Below are 17,186 nucleotides of genomic sequence, written 5' to 3'. Positions count from 1 at the left end.
GATCAAGGTTGATCCAAAGTTTCTAATCTGAGTATCAAGGTGAGTACAGATGCCATTAGCCAAAAAAAAAAAAAAAAAAAAAGCATCTCAGAAGGATGAGCAGGATCGGGAAACAGGTTGAGTGTGAGGTGCCCGTGTGTCGTAAGCGGGATTCCAGAGCAGAAATGTAGAACGGGAACTGTTAGCATGGCTGACTCAATGACCAGAAGAGATCTTATAGTGAAATCGTGCAGGACACAGAGTAGAAACCCAAAGGAACCTTAAGGAGCAAGATAACATTAATAACTCTTCATTAATTCTCATGGAAGCTCATCACAACATTTATAGTACTACTAATGATTATTTACTGAGTTGTAATATGTAGTGGATACTGTGCTAAGTATTTGCATATGTTATTCACACATCCAATAAATAGTTATTGAGCATTTGCCATACATCAGTACAGTTGTCAGAGATAAGAACTCACCAACAAACCAAGCAGAAAAATGTGTCTGCCCTCAAGGGGCTTACATTGTCTTTATGTAATAAGATAGTAATTCTAGAAAACCGTATCAGGTTTGAGAAATGCTAGGAAAAAAAAAACACAAGATACTAGCATAGAGAGTAGCAAGGTGAAAGGGGTGGGGATGCTCTAGAGAAAGTCAAGGGATCCTCCCTACATAACTGTTATGCTCCTCCCTCCTGACAAGGCTAACCAAAGGTGACAAATCTGAGGTTTTGAGAAGTTAAATAATTTTTTCAGTACCTCCCACTAGAACCAAGATTTTTCTAACTCTAATACTTTCATCATTATAAGTACAGCCTCCCACAAATAAGCCACATGGAAAGTAAGTGTACAGTGACCTAATATACAAAAATATGCATTCAAATTTAAAATGCCATTATTATACAGACCATTTTAATATGGAGGATCACTATTAAAACTATCTCTAGTTACTGCTAATAAACTCACGAGAATTGGTTTAAAATACCATTGATGCTTGGGTCTCTGCTAGAAAGACTTACAAGGGAGCTGATAAAATTATGCTCAGGTTCCAGTAATAGGATGGAACATCTTCCGTTTAATTGGCAAATATGTTGCTAAAACCAGATATTTAAATACACATATACATTTATGGATGACAGGGAAGGCAATTGTAAAGGAGCCAAGCTATGAGCCTACCAAGAGGTTGGAGGTCACGGTCCTCACCATGCAGCAACCCACAGCTGTCCCCGTTATCCTGGGAGAAAAAAGAGCAGGGCTATGGCCATAGTCAGTACCAACTGGCTGCATCTTCAGTTTGAGGTCCTGGGGAAAGAGATGTGGGCAAATAGTGGAAAATATCATTGGAAGCCCCAAAGCCAAAGAAACAAAGTGCTAAAAGAATCTAGAGGGTATGGCCAAAGAATCTGGAGAAAATAAAATAAGAAATCAGGAGAGCATTTTATTTAATTTTAATAAGCAGCATCTTTCTCATCGGAGGCGGTTCTTATCTGTTAACCATACACCCAGCATTTGTCCCTTTTAAAGACACCATCCAACATCTAGTCCCTGCCATTGTTGCCTTGCCCTACAGTTTTGCTTAAAATGAGGAACCAATTCACTTAGGGCTTAGATCATCTATCCAAGTACAACCTAGTATGTTTATAAAAAAGATTTGATCAAGGGCATTTTCGAATTTTAGCAGTTTATGGGCCTTAGAAAGAATAGTTCGCTATTTTACTTGAACCTCCAAATAATCCTACCAGGATGCATTTTCACCCTCAGTGCACAGAGCCGGAGAGTGACAGGGCCCCAAGAGCAGGGTGTTTGCTGCTCTATAGGCCAGTGCTTGAGGGGCGAGATTCAAGCATGCAAATAAAAATCCAGTAGCAGGGCGGTAATGGAAACTTCCCTGCCGGAGAGCTACAGGAACAAGTGAATTGATGGACTCAGATGTGCAGACGGTGGTACCTGGTGGATTGTTGTGATCCTTAAAAGGTAGTTATGAAGAGAGAGATTGTGTTTTCAGAAAGGAATGGCTTAAGAGAATTAAAAAGGAAGAAAGAAGAGTTCGCACGTGAGAGAAAAACAAAAGGCAGTATGTAAGAGGAAGCAGAGGGAGTAGGAGTGTAAACCGAGAGACCAGCAGCGTCAGGTGTCAAAGGCTAGAAGAGAGGGAAGAGAAAGGAAGAAATAAGAGCCCTGCAGAAGTGTTATGACAGTACAGAAGCGGCTCTTGTAAAGGTAAACCCCCTTACTTAGAGAGCTTCCATTCTTAATAAGGAAAGGAAACGTTTCAATGCAAGAAAGGAATATGCCATATGTATAAACATACCTAGTTTGAAACTTATACTTTAAAAGGAATGGCACCCGCAACGAGGTGGGAAAATCTACTGGATAATTTGACTTCTAGACAGGACTACAGCTCATGTTACTGCTTCTAATTAATAATGCATTTAGCTCTATCAGACACTTTGATGTGTTTCTCTGACAGCACTTGCAACTGAGTTCTTTCTCACAGACCTCAACTAGCGAGAAGAATAAAAGACAGTTAAGGTAAATACAGCCTGTTTGTGTGCCTAACACTATCTCCCAGCATCCCGGACTCTAAGGGACTCATATGCAAGTTACATCCCAGGAACTAAATCTAAAATTGGAGTGTATGTGCTCGCCCAGTTTTTATGTTTCAGTTTGGCAATTTGTTTCTAAGGTTGCCACAAAGGAATGATTATTATTAGCTTCAGGCTTTGGGGAAGAGTGCCATCAGTGCGTATTCTTTGAGAGGAAAAAAACCAAAAAGGATTCTGAGGTTCTGTTTTCAGGAATAAAACTTGGAAGCTTCTAGGTGCCAGACACTGTGATAGTCATTTTGCATTTCTTATCTCATTCAGGACTCACAATACATGTGCAAGGAAGTTATTATTAACTACATTTTAACCTTGAGAAAACAGGTTCAGAGAGATTTAAAACATGTCTAAGTTCACTCAAGGAATCAAGAAACCAAGCCAGCAGTAAAATTAAGCACTTTCTGACTCACATCCATGCTCTTCCCATAAATCAAATGAAGTTTTGCTTATTAAAGACCAAAACTGCAACTTTTTTTTTTCAGTCATATGCTTGCAAATCAGCCTGACATTGAGGGGACTGTCATGTGACTAAGTGATAATTTCTCTTCTTGACAGATCTCAAATGAGCTATTGTCATCATTTCAATAATGATGGGTGCAGGCATCATCTTAGAGAAATATAGGTTAGAAAATTCTTTCGACGAAATACGCAACAGTTCCTGCTACGTGCGCTCTTATGTGCACCCTAAGAAAAAACATCATAAACACCTAATTTTAAGAGATTACTGTCTTCAGTAATTCTCTGTCTTCCCAAAGGCAGGGAAATCATTCAAACTGAACTGAATAATCTGAGTATGTGAACTGAACAATCATTCAGATAACAGACGCTCAGAAATCACCAAGGCCCCTCTGCTAAGCTAGATATGTCCAAAACAGTCTCCTCTCTCCTCCTGAAGCATCATCGATCATGTAAGTTCCCCAGCCTAGATCTCTTACCTGAACTCCAGACCCATTTTGGAACCATTTAAGGCGCACCCTTTTATCATCACTCAACCTTAATAACTCAGAAAGGTGGGTGATCTGAATCCCATTTTTCAGATGAAGAAACTGTTACTTCCCTGAAATCATAAACCTAACAAGTGATGGAGCCAGGCAACAATTCAAGCCCAGGTCCTTCTGATTCCAGTTGCTTGTTCATTCTTGTTTCTCCAGCCCTCACTGCCTTTCAGTATAACCTCCAGTGCTCACTTTGGGGTTCCAGAGCTCTCTCAGTTTTTGCATCTAGAAATGAATGCATAGTTTTTCCTTGTAATTCGTCTCTGCTTCCTGTACTTCCTGTATTCTTTATCAGAACAAATGGCATCACCCGTAATATAATTGTTATGTTCACTTGCCTACCCTTCCACTAAACTCTCAGTTACCTTTATGTGCTGAGAAGCTGTCAGCCCAGCAAAGAGTTTAAAAACACTTAATATGTAAATATTTGCTGACTAAATGACGCTACCCAGTCACTTTAGTCAGAACCCAGAGAGTCATCTGAGACTCCTTCCTCTCCTTCGGCCCCAAAGCCCAGTTTGTAACCAAGTTTTGTCTGCTCTGCTTTAAATGTCTCACTGTCTTCATTTTTCCACTTAGTGGCTACCTTAGTTCTTATTCCCACCATTCTTGCATGGATTACGACAGTTTTCTTCTGAAAGATGGGAACACTCTTCTCCCTGAGGTGGCTCCCAACCACAACCCTGTCAAACAGTAACTCCGCATTGCATCCACCATGATTGATTACCATTCCAATCTCATTTGCTTGCTCTCTCATGCTTTCTTGTGCTGGCTCTCTCTGACTGTCTGTCTGTCTCTGTTGGTCTGGCAGTCATCTCTCTAGTCTCTCTCTTTCTCTCTCTCTCTCTCTGTCTGTCACACACACACACACACACACACACACACACACACACACACACACAGTGTGTGCTCTAGCTATTAGAAACTGCTCACAAGCCCCTCAAACCCACATGACTTCTCTCCACTGTGTCATTTCCTGTACATGAAATGTACTTTTCTCATTTACTTGCCTCATAAATTCCAAATTACACGACCAAAAGTTAATCATTTGTCATCCCTTTAAAGTCACAGTCTTTTTTTTTTTTGAAAATAACCAACTTTAATATGCATTCAACTATTAGTGAGTCCATGATATTTTCAAGCGTCCACATGTGACTTAGAGCAATTGATCATTTTTTAGGCCATAAAACATATCTTATAATCTGCAAATACAGATGTTACATTAACTAATCTTTCCAGCAATTATGTAAGGAATGCAATATCTTTTTATTTATTTTTTTTATATATGAAATTTATTGACCAATTGGTTTCCATACAACACCCAGTGCTCATCCCAAAAGGTGCCCTCCTCAATACCCATCACCCACCCTCCCCTCCCTCCCACCCCCCATCAACCCTCAGTTCTCAGTTTTTAACAGTATCTTATGCTTTGGCTGTCTCCCACTCTAACCTCTTTTTTTTTTTTCCCTCCCCTCCTCCATGGGTTTCTGTTGAGTTTCTCAGGATCCACATAAGAGTGAAACCATATGGTGTCTGTCTTTCTCTGTATGGCTTATTTCACTTAGCATCACACTCTCCAGTTCCATCCACGTTGCTACAAAAGGCCATATTTCATTTTTTCTCATTGCCACGTAGTACTCCATTGTGTATATAAACCACAATTTCTTTATCCATTCATCAGTTGATGGACATTTAGGCTCTTTCCATAATTTGGCTATTGTTGAGAGTGCTGCTATGAACATTGGGGTACAAGTGGCCCTATGCATCAGTACTCCTGTATCCCTTGGATAAATTCCTAGCAGTGCTATTGCTGGGTCATAGGGTAGGTCTATTTTTAATTTTCTGAGGAACCTCCACACTGCTTTCCAGAGCGGCTGCACCAATTTGCATTCCCACCAACAGTGCAAGAGGGTTCCCGTTTCTCCACATCCTCTCCAGCATCTATAGTCTCCTGATTTGTTCATTTTGGCCACTCTGACTGGCGTGAGGTGATACCTGAGTGTGGTTTTGATTTGTATTTCCCTGATAAGGAGCGACGCTGAACATCTTTTCATGTGCCTGTTGGCCATCCGGATGTCTTCTTTAGAGAAGTGTCTATTCATGTTTTCTGCCCATTTCTTCACTGGGTTATTTGTTTTTCGGGTGTGGAGTTTGGTGAGCTCTTTATAGATTTTGGATACTAGCCCTTTGTCCGATATGTCATTTGCGAATATCTTTTCCCATTCCGTTGGTTGCCTTTTAGTTTTGTTGGTTGTTTCCTTTGCTGTGCAGAAGCATTTTATCTTCATAAGGTCCCAGTAATTCACTTTTGCTTTTAATTCCCTTGCCTTTGGGGATGTGTCGAGTAAGAGATTGCTACGGCTGAGGTCAGAGAGGTCTTTTCCTGCTTTCTCGTCTAAGGTTTTGATGGTTTCCTGTCTCACATTCAGGTCCTTTATCCATTTTGAGTTTATTTTTGTGGATGGTGTGAGAAAGTGGTCTAGTTTCAACCTTCTGCATATTGCTGTCCAGTTCTCCCAGCACCATTTGTTAAAGAGACTGTCTTTTTTCCATTGGATGTTCTTTCCTGCTTTGTCAAAGATGAGTTGGCCATACGTTTGTGGGTCTAGTTCTGGGGTTTCTATTCTATTCCATTGGTCTATGTGTCTGTTTTTGTGCCATAAAGTCACAGTCTTCTGACAAGTGTACTCTCACGTAGAACTTCTCATCGTCAAACTATGTGTGTCTAATTTTATATGTGCAAAATATGGAAATTTATTGCTTTCATTAAAATATCACCAAGCATTTTATCTTATCTGTCATTGTTTTTATATTTCAGTCAATCTGACCCTCATTATTAGGTAGCATTTGTAGCAGGAAAAAAATGTGAAATAATAACCAAGATGTTTTACTTGCATTTCTCTGGCGTTCCCCTGCTTCATGAGTAACAAGAAGTGGCCCAAGGGAGCACTTAGAGCACAGAAAGCAAATGGTCAGCCTTGGCAGCTGAATTCGAAAATAAAGACCTGAAACTTGTAGTAATAACAAAGATCTTAAAAGTTTTTTATTTGCCGGGCGCCTGGGTGAATCAGTCAGTTAAGTGCTGACTTTGGCTCAGGTCGTGATCTCCCAATTGATGAGTTCAAGCCCCACATCAGGCTCTGTGCTGACAGCTCAGAGCCTGGAGCCTGCTTTGAATTCTGTCTCTCCCTCTCTCTCTGCCCCTCCCCAACTTGTTCTCTCTCTCTCTCTCTCTCTCAAGAAGGCAAATAAACATTTGTTTAAAAAGGTTTTTATTTGCAAGCACAGACAGACTTTTCTCTACTTTCAAGTGGTTGTCTTGAAAACCCAGGCATAATGGTTATGCCGTTAGAAAAATAAATTTTAAAATTTTGAATAAGGAGTGCTTGGAATCCCACTGAAGTTTTCCAAACTTTTTATCTTTAGTATGGAAATTTTTAATTTCAGTTTATTTCCTGTGAGTTATATTTATTCATTTACCTTTCTAGTTTTCATACTTTTTTATTATTTTTTTAATATACATCCAAGTTTGTTAGCATATAGTGCAATAATGATTTCAGGAGTAGAATCCAGTGATTCATCCCCTACATATAACACCCCGTGCTCATCCCAACAAGTGTCCTCTGTAATGCCCCTAGCCCACTTAACCCATTCCCCCTCCCACAACCCCTCCAGCAACCCTCAGTTTGTTCTCTGTATTTAAGTCTCTTATGTTTTGTCCCCCCTTCCTGTTTTTATACTATTTTTGCTTCCCTTTCCTAATTTACACCTGTTTTGTATCTTAAATCCCACACCTAAGCATACTTTATTTTGCCAATAGAACTTTAGAAAGATGTCTCATCAAAAAAGTCTGCTGTACTTTAATAGAAATCATAGCACTCTAGCACCTGGGTGGCTCAGGTGGTTGAGCGTCCAACTTTGTCTCAGGTCATGATATCACAGTTTGTGAGTTTGAGCCCCACATTGGGCTCACTGCTGTCAGCACAGAGCCCACTTTGGATCCTCAGTCCCCCTCTCTCTCTGACCCTCCCCTGCTCACACTCTGTCTCTCAAAAATATATAAACACTAAAAAAAATTTTTTAAAGAAATCATAACACTCTTATATTGTTTCTATAAACACACTTGCCTCTTCCCTGTTTTGCCTTTTTCCCTGTTAAATTTCACCTGCCTGAGATTTCTGCCCCCTTTCTCTTGGCTTTAAACAACTCCTGTTCCTCTTCAACATACAGTTTGAATCCCACTATATTTTCCCAAAGTTTCCATGATTACTTCCGTGTAGAAAACCATCTCTCTCTCCAGATGCTCACCATAATAATTATCAGTGAAATTCGTGGTTCATAAATCTCATGCTATTTCATCATAACTTTTCTCTTGAACTACTTGAACTACTTCTCAATATTTTATCATTATGTTCTTTTCAAGAATAGTACTCTATTTCTGCAAGTAGGTTATAAAATTTTGGAAAGAACAGATTCCATCTTCACATCCACCAAAAACCACATCAACACTTCATAAGGAGTAAAGGCAACAAAACACACTTGATATGGTATTCTGCCCTTTTGTGATGATGACAACCATAATAATAATAATAATAATAATAATAATAATAATATAATTTAGTAAGCATTTACTATGTGCCAGGTGCTGTGCCAATCACTGCATGCAGATGATCTCCTCCAATTCTCACAACAAACTTATGAATTTGGTTCCACTGTTACCTTTGTTGTATAGCAGGTAAAACTGAAATTGTAGAGGCATTAAGCAATTTATTCTAGCCACACAGCTAGAAGTGGAAAAACCAGAACTTACTTTTATCCTGTAAGCTAAATTTCTGCTTGGAGAAATCCACATCTAGTGCCAGGTGGACAAAATGTTAATAAATACTTCTTTTTTTTTTAATTTTTTTTTCAACGTTTATTTATTTTTGGGACAGAGAGAAACAGAGCATGAACAGGGGAGGGGCAGAGAGGGAGGGAGACACAGAATCAGAAACAGGCTCCAGGCTCTGAGCCATCAGCCCAGAGCCTGACGCGGGGCTCGAACTCACAGACTGCGAGATCGTGACCTGAGCTGAAGTCGGACGCTTAACCAACTGCGCCACCCAGGCGCCCCTAAATACTTCTTGATGTCATTAATTTAGGAAAAGCATTCATTATCAATAACAAATCTCCATTCAAGTATCTGTATCTCCCAAAAGCAATGAAAAAGCACTCTGAAACGGGCTTCATAAGTAAGAACTTAATGATGTTAAAGTTGCTTCATGGCTTTAACGAAGTAATATAAATTTTCAGGGAAAAACTAAATCATATTAATAGAAAACATAATGAACCATTCCTCTACAATAAATAATGATAAATAGTAGACAAGGATTTCTAAATATCAGAGCTAGGGATAATTCTGAAAAATAACTAAGTGGTTTAAAAGGACAACATGGAGTATCATTGTCAACTAAATCACTGTGAGAGAAAAGTGTCTTTTAAACAATCTCCTAATAGGATCTAGAATTGCTAAAATCATTTACATGTGAATCATAACTAAAGAAAATAAAGACAAAGAGATTATAAAGTACTTTGAGCACAGTACTATTTGTTCTTGGTTTACTGCTTCTGACAAACAACTCTCACAAATAAAAGGAGTATGAAATGTTTGAGGATCCATAAATAGTTTGGGTATCTAATAAGAACTTTCAAAACTAATATATCCAAAATCTTGCTCTTCCTCCAAAGTCTATTCCTTCTCAACTTTCCTCATTTCGGGAAACATCATTGCCTCTTCCAAGTTCTGCACTTCTTTTTTGTGATGTTTTATTTATTTTTGAGAGACAGAGAGAGAGAAACAAAGTGTGAGCAGAGGAGGGGCAGAAAAAGAGGGAGACACAGAATTGGAAGCAGGTTCCAGGCTCTGAGCTGTCAGCACAGAGCACAATGTGGGGCTTGAACCCACAAACCGTGAGATCGTGACCTGAACTGAAGTTGGATGCTTAACAGACTGAGCTACCCAGGCACCCCAAGTTCTGCTCTTTTCTCTGTTACATTTCACCAGACCGAAATTTCTGCCCCCTTTCTTCTTAGCTTAAATGTATCCTGTTCCTCAATATCCAGTTTAAATCCCACCATGTTTTCCCAAAGTCCTCCATGATCACCCCAGGTTAGAACATCACCTCTCTCTCACTTCTGAATGTTCACAGCAACCCCTGGCAATGCAATGCATGAAACACAAAGATTTAGTCCAAACCCTAGACTCCTCCTGAGCTTGCTCTTTCTGTCACATGCCACATGCAATGCATCAGGCAATCCCATCATCTTTCCTTTGAAATGTATGCTGAAGTCTATCACTACTTATCATCTTCACTACATTGACTACTCCAAGCCACTGCCATATTGTAACTGGATTACTGCAGTAGTCTCCTAATTGGCCTTCCAGCTTCTACTCCTCCACTCTCACCACTTTCCAAAGTGCGTGCCCGCACGCGCGCGCGCGCACACACACACACACAACAGAGTGTTCACTTGAAAATGTGCAGGATTATATCACCCTTCAAAGTTCTCCAGTGACATCAATTGCACTCAAGGAAAAATTCCAAAATCTTTGACACGGACTACAAGGCCCATCAGCACCTACCACCACACCTGTCTAATCTTCCTCTATATTTTGCTATGAACCTAAAACTTCCCAAAAAAATAAAGTATTTTTTTTAAGTAGTATCAGTGGATAAAAGCTACTTCACAGAGTTGCTGTGAAGATTATATTATTCTCAATAACACATGTAAAGTATCTAATAAACTGACCAGCTTATGATAGGACTTCAATAAATGTTCATAAATAAGCTTCTTTTTCTATTGCTGTATCTTTTTTACTTTATGCAAACGGGAAAATATAGCTGCCTAGAATATGATCATTTAAAACTGCAGTCTGAGAGGTATGAAACACAATAATTGTTAGTTTACAAATTGAAAGTGTAGGTCTATTAGTTTGCATTGTTTAAAATAATAATCTGTATCTGGGGTTCTGCAGAAAAAGAAAATAACCTCACAAAAACTCATATTATTATGGTCTTCATTACATTATAAACTAAGTCTTATCTCCCGTATCATACCTACACAATATCAAGGTAGTTGAAGGACCACTTTTCAGGATAATTTACTTCAGTAAAATATGTTTACGTAGATGGTATCTATTTTAGCACCTCATATTTCCTGGAAATTAATTATTTAGAAAGAAATTAGTTGACCATATGTCAATAAATTCAGACTAGCATCTTTCGCCATTTCATGTTTTAAGAATATTTGAGCATTTTCTGACTACAATCCAAATTAAATGCAAACAGTCAAGTGGCACACAGAGACCCCATTATCAAGTTCTTCTGCTAGCTGAGAGGATGAATAATATAATGAGACATATTAATTATTTGCTCTCCAGCAGCTGTGATTGATTAGTGTTGCCTGGTACATCTTGCTAATGTGATAGAGTACAGTAAATATTGGGGCTTGTTATTTTTTCCAGAACAAGGAAACCATGGTCTCTAATGATTTACTTCATTTATAGCCTTTTCCACAGTCTGCTAAAGTGTTGGTGTACTCAGGTTAATCTCTTTACCAATAAATTTGTGTGAATTTTGTTTTACCAGACCCATCATCAAGGTCAGGTGAGTCTGCTAAGTTTTCAGAGACTTCTGTCTTAGAAAAATTGACATCTCTCTCTCTCTCTCTCTCTCTCTCTCTCTCTCTCTCTCTCTCACACACACACACACACACACACACACTGCAGTTTCTGACTTAACAACATATATAACCAAGCTTATGGAAGTACTAAGAAATCCCAGCTACCTTTCTTTATACTTAAGAATATCTTTTTTTTAAATGTGCAGGTTTTTTTTAACAACTAAATGCCTTTTGTGGGCCCATGCATGATTGCACCCAATCCAGTATTAGATCTAAAATCTTTGAGCTGAACGTGAAGAGTGTTTAATCATGGCCATCTAGAAGAAATTGTCACTGGAGCAGCACTTCTCAACCTTTTCTTTCATTGTCATCTGCCTAAGAAGACCTCTTAGACATTTTTTTTTCCTAATTGCCCCCTCCCCATGAAATTTCGATATGTTAGATACATATCTGGTATATCTGATTATGTACTATAGCCCTTTATAAGGCTACCAACCATTGTAATAGCTGAGATTTTTTGATCCTCCAGAAACCAATTTTTACCCCTTGGGGGCAATATCATCCCCTGGTGAGAATGCATTCATTAGAGTCTTCAGTGTATTTCCTCTTCACCATATTCTCATATTCTATATTTCATCATGAACTCCTCTGTATATTTTTTTAAAAAATTTTAATGTTTATTTATTTTTTGAGAGAGAGAGAGTGTTAGCAGGGGAGGGGCAGAGAGAGGGATACACGGAATTTGAAGCAGGCTCCAGGTTCTGAGCTGTCAGCACAGAGCCCGATGTGGAGCTCGAATTCACAGACCATAACATTATGACCTGAATCGAAGTCAGATGTTTAATCGACTGAGCCACCCAGGTGCCCCTGAACTCCTCTATATCTTATGTTTCCCATGTCAACTGGTGAAAGAGTAATAGTAATAGGCATACGCCCCAAGTCTAGTTTCACTCCCTAAATGAGGTAGTCAAGACAATTCACGTGGTACAAACATACTTTATCCCCTTTTTCCACCCTCCCAAATAACACATGCTGACCCAGGCTTAAGCAACCTTAAGGCAATCTTGAAAGAAGAAAGAAATCTCAGAAGAGCCACATGCAAATTGTGCTTTGCAGAAAGGCTGAATGAGCTTGAATCTATAGGCTACTTACTTTAATGAAGCATTAGTGTTCGCATCTATTAAATGGAAATACCAGTAGTTATCTCTCTCCCATTCATTCATTTAACAAATATTTGTTAGCTTGCTCAATAGCCCCTATGAAGACAATCAAAATACCTAATCATCAAAAAAAGATAACTTTCCTGGAGCACCTGGGTGGCTCGGTCGGTTGTATTCAATTCTTGATGTCAGCTCAGGTTATGATCCCAGGGTCATGTGGTCATGTAATCAAGCCCTGCATCAGGCTTGGCGCTGAGTATGGAGCCTGCTTGGGATTCTCTCTCTCCCTCCCTCCGTCCCTCTCCCCAATTCACATGCTCTCTCTCCCTCTCTAAAATAAGAGAATTTCTTTATTTAAAAAAAAGATAAGTTTCCTGAAGTTACTGCAGCAAGCAAGAACACCACCTTTATGTCTTAAAATCTCCAAAAGTAAAATTAGGGAAAAGAAGGATATTTGTAGGATTATAGGTTATATAGGTTACAGGGTTAGAAGATGCAAGCTGAATGATTTTAAGGTGGGTTTCAAAAATCAGAGAACCATGTGAGAATGGGTAGAGTTAATGACATAACTTTGGATTGTTGGTCACAGTGAAGTTGAGGTCTTAAAATGAACACTGGTAAGCAGGCTGTTCTTCAAAGCAGTCCTGAGGAGCAACCTATTCGTTTTTATACATAAAGTGTTTTAGTTAGTTTGTGGTCTTAGTTTCCTGGAACAAAACAAAAATAATAATAATAATTTTTGCTTGGTCCCAGTGTCCTTTAACATAGGAATTGGGATTTGTTTCATTTCTCACCTCATGCAATTTCAGATATTAATTTAGGCATTAAGATATAGCTGTGAACAAGACAAGTTCCCTGCCTTCAAGAAGCTTCTACTCAAGCAATAAAAACAACTTTGAATATGATATTACATGGAACAAGTCTTTTCAAGAAGTGTAAGTTGCTAGGGAAATAAATACCAGAGCAAATTCATTAATGAGGACATTATAAGAAAATATCATTTTGTAAATTGTCTGGAAGAGTCTCTAAGACATGATAAGAAGGATCCTTGAGAATACCCACTGGCTTTTCAGTGTCTGGGCTTGAAGGCGAAAGACAGGATAGAATAGTTTACCTGATTTTTCATTGTGAGCTTGGAATGATCTATAGATTAAATGCTTCCATCTATAATTATATATAATATATAAATACACACAATCCAATTAATTGTGCCCCAGATACTTTTAAGCCCCAGCTAGGAACTATGACAGTCTTTCAGAAAATTCTAAGCAAGACCCTGCCTCACCCTCGGAGTTTGGGAGGGCATGCATAAAGGAAGGAATAGAAGCTTCAGTAACACTATAATCTAAAAACTATTAGTTCTGGGCACCTGGGTGGCTCCATCAAACATTCAACTTTGGTTCAGGTCATGATCTTGCAGTTTGTGAGATGGAGCTGCATGTCAGGCTCTGTGCTGCAGAGCCTGGAGCCTGCTTTGGATTCTGTGGTGTGTGTGTGTGTGTCTCTCTCTCTTTCTCTCTCTCTCTCTTTCATATATTGACAAGTCGCCTCTACAGTGCATATTTCTAAGATACCTCAAATGTTCACTAATAGACCTTAGGGTAAAGTTAAATTTACACTTTCTATGCTGAAGTATTTAACCATAAACTGCAGAATATAACATCTAATATACCTTCCCCTATTCCCCAACACACACACTCATCTAGAGCAGGGTTTCTTAACCTTGGTTGGCACTACTGACATTTGGGCTAGATAATTCTCTGTTGTGGGGGACAACTTGTACATTGTAGGGTATTTGGTACACACCTGGTGTCTACGCATGAAATGCCGGTAGCACCCGCCTCCAGCTCTGATAAGCAAAAATGTCTACAAACATTACCAAACATCCCAGGGAGGAAAAGCCACTCCTAGTCAAGCACTACGGCTTTAAGCTAGGCTTACTCCTTAAGGCCATCCCCAGCCACTAGGATATTTTTCTTTCTTTTGCTTGCATGAACCTCCAGTCTTAGAAGTTGTCTCTTCCACTCTCTTACTCGAATATGACCCATCCTCTAAGACAAGGTAGCTACAGACAACTCAAAAAACCACAGGAAGCTGTCAGAAGTGCTTTGTTTGGTCTGGTGAATGCAGTTTCCAGATCGCTATAGTCCCCACAGCTCTGGTTATCTTATAGTTCCCTACTCATCCTATGTGCCTCATGTATGTTACTTGGCTGACCCTTTAAGAATTTGCTGTGACATCTATACATTAATGTGAAGTATAAATCATTCTTCCAGGAAATTTCCCACTCATTATGTCCTTACCTAACCTCTCCCTTTCCTGGAGGAGTTTTGTACTCTGAAGAAAAGAAATGAACACATTCTGGTACCAAAATCTCCTGCAACTTAATTGGCTTCTGTTAACAGAAGTTAACTATTAAACCACAATATACAAAAATCATTTATTCTTTAAAACAGTCCCAGAAATCACCAGTTGTTAGGTTAGCTAAGAAAAAAAAATTGTTCATCTAGATTAATATATAGAGTATGAACAGTCCTGCAATTTTTAGAGGATCAACACCCATGGAAGACAGAGTTCTTAATAAAAATTCAGGTGGGAGGGTCCACTTATATAGCAATCTATGAAGCCATTTATATTAGGTGAAGGGTATAGGTAATAATTTTATGCACTACTAGCTAAAAATTATTTTTTAACTTTCTTGTTTCTAAAAATAAATCCTATCATATTACATCAAGAACATCATAAAAGCAAATGTTGGCAAAATATAGTTAGGTGAACCATAGCTGTTCTCAGCAAGGTTTAATAAACATAGCAGGAGTTGCAACAAATTAATGATTAATAAAAGCACTGTGAAGATGCAATGATACACCTATGCACATATTATAAATGCAGGTTAAATTGATCAAAGTAGCCCTATCTGAATCCAGTTTATAATATGTGCAGGTTTTATAGTTTTCCCTAAAATGCAAATGAGATAAAAATTTGACAACATTTTATGGTAATATCTTATTATCTTCATATCTGTTCTATATCAAAAGTTTTTAACAATACAAAAAATATTCCCAAACTGAAGTAATGTGCTATGATCTTTGTGAATTATCTACTTTTTGTAAATATACGTGATGATCAATGGTGATTACCTCACCCCTCTCCTTTTCCAATTGAAGTCATTCTACACCTCTTTTTTTATTCTTGCATCAAACATTTTATAATGTTACAGTACAGCCAGACACTCCTCCTCCAAGAAGACCTCTTCTTAGATAATGTGGCATTTGCTAATTCTCACAACCACCCTTGGAGATAGTTATATTGAGCTTATAGATGGGAAGATGAAATCTCAGAGAATTTAAGAATTTTGTCTGTTTAAATTTTTTGAAATTTTTTATTAAAAATTTTTCACGTTTATTTTTGAGAGAGAGAGAGAGAGAGAATGGATGCGGGAGGGACAGAGAAAGAGGGAGACAGAAAATCCCAAGAAGGCTCTGAACTGTCAGCTCAAAGCCCAGTGTGGGGCTTGAACCCATCAACCATGAGATCATGACATGAGCAGAAGTTGGACGCTCAACCAACTGAACCAGCCAGGCACCCAAGAATATTGCCTGACTTTTTAGGTAGAAAATGCAGAACCCAAACTTTGGCCTACCTGACTTCAAATGAATAGTCTTGGAGCTACTCATGCCACCATCAGTTTTCTCACTCTTAGCAAAGGAATCTTGACTATCATGGTCAGTAGGGTCCGCCTAGTTCAGTACCTCTATATAGTTATCCTAGAGTGTTCTTGTGAATTTTTTGGCATTATATAAGATTAGCAGAACTTTAATTGAGAATGGGAATAAAAAGTATTCCCTAGTATGAGTAAAATATATATGGATATGTATAGAGATATTACTATACATGTTAGAATGCATTAAATAAATGAATAGCATCCATCATATACATAATATTTATAAGCATTCAATGGATGAAAATGAGGATCTGAGTAAATTTCCATGTGCTTCTCACAGTGGAACTGGTAAAACACTTTAATTGATGTGATTAGGAGAATAGTCTCCATTCTGGTCTGGATTTCTCTTTTTATTCATGTTCTTCTTTAATGAATATCTCGCTGTTTTTGTGCCATCCTGGTCTATTATGGAATGTTGGTTTATTAAACATGAGGATCTTTATTTTTTCACATGCTGATAGTTCAATTATGAGCTCTATCATTACAATCTAACAATATTTACTCATAATGACTACTCGATATTTGCCAATCACTGCCAATATATTTCATTTACTATCCCATATCATATTAATATTTGCCAATCACTGCACTAAATATATTTCATTTACTATCTCATATCATTTACTATCTCATATTGTATTATAAATCTTTTTACTATCATTTTGTAATTGAGGAAATTGAGGCTTACAGGTATTGTATGAATTTGAACGTCACACAGCTGGGAAATGGTAGGTTGGAAATCAGATGCGGAACTAATTCCAAGCTGTATACTCAGCTCGTGGTACAGCTGAGGAGGGAATGTTTCTCTACAAAGAACCTTTGTGAAATGTCAGCTGCATGCTTCACATGCTAACCTAGACCTACTCCATTCCTCTGTTTACGTAGCATTCTGTGTCCTGAGTGAGGCAACTACTCTTTGTACCAAAGTAAAGAGTCAGTTCCCTTTAAAGGAAGGAGGGCTAATGTTTTTCTATGGAGAAGAATATACCTTCCAGATTTTTTTTAATGCTTATTTATTTATTTTCAGGGAGAGAGAGAGCAGAGGAGGGACAGAAA

Source organism: Prionailurus viverrinus, chromosome F1 (assembly GCF_022837055.1).
Source record: "Prionailurus viverrinus isolate Anna chromosome F1, UM_Priviv_1.0, whole genome shotgun sequence".
NCBI lineage: Eukaryota > Metazoa > Chordata > Mammalia > Carnivora > Felidae > Prionailurus > Prionailurus viverrinus.
Note: the sequence above shows the minus strand (reverse complement) of the source record.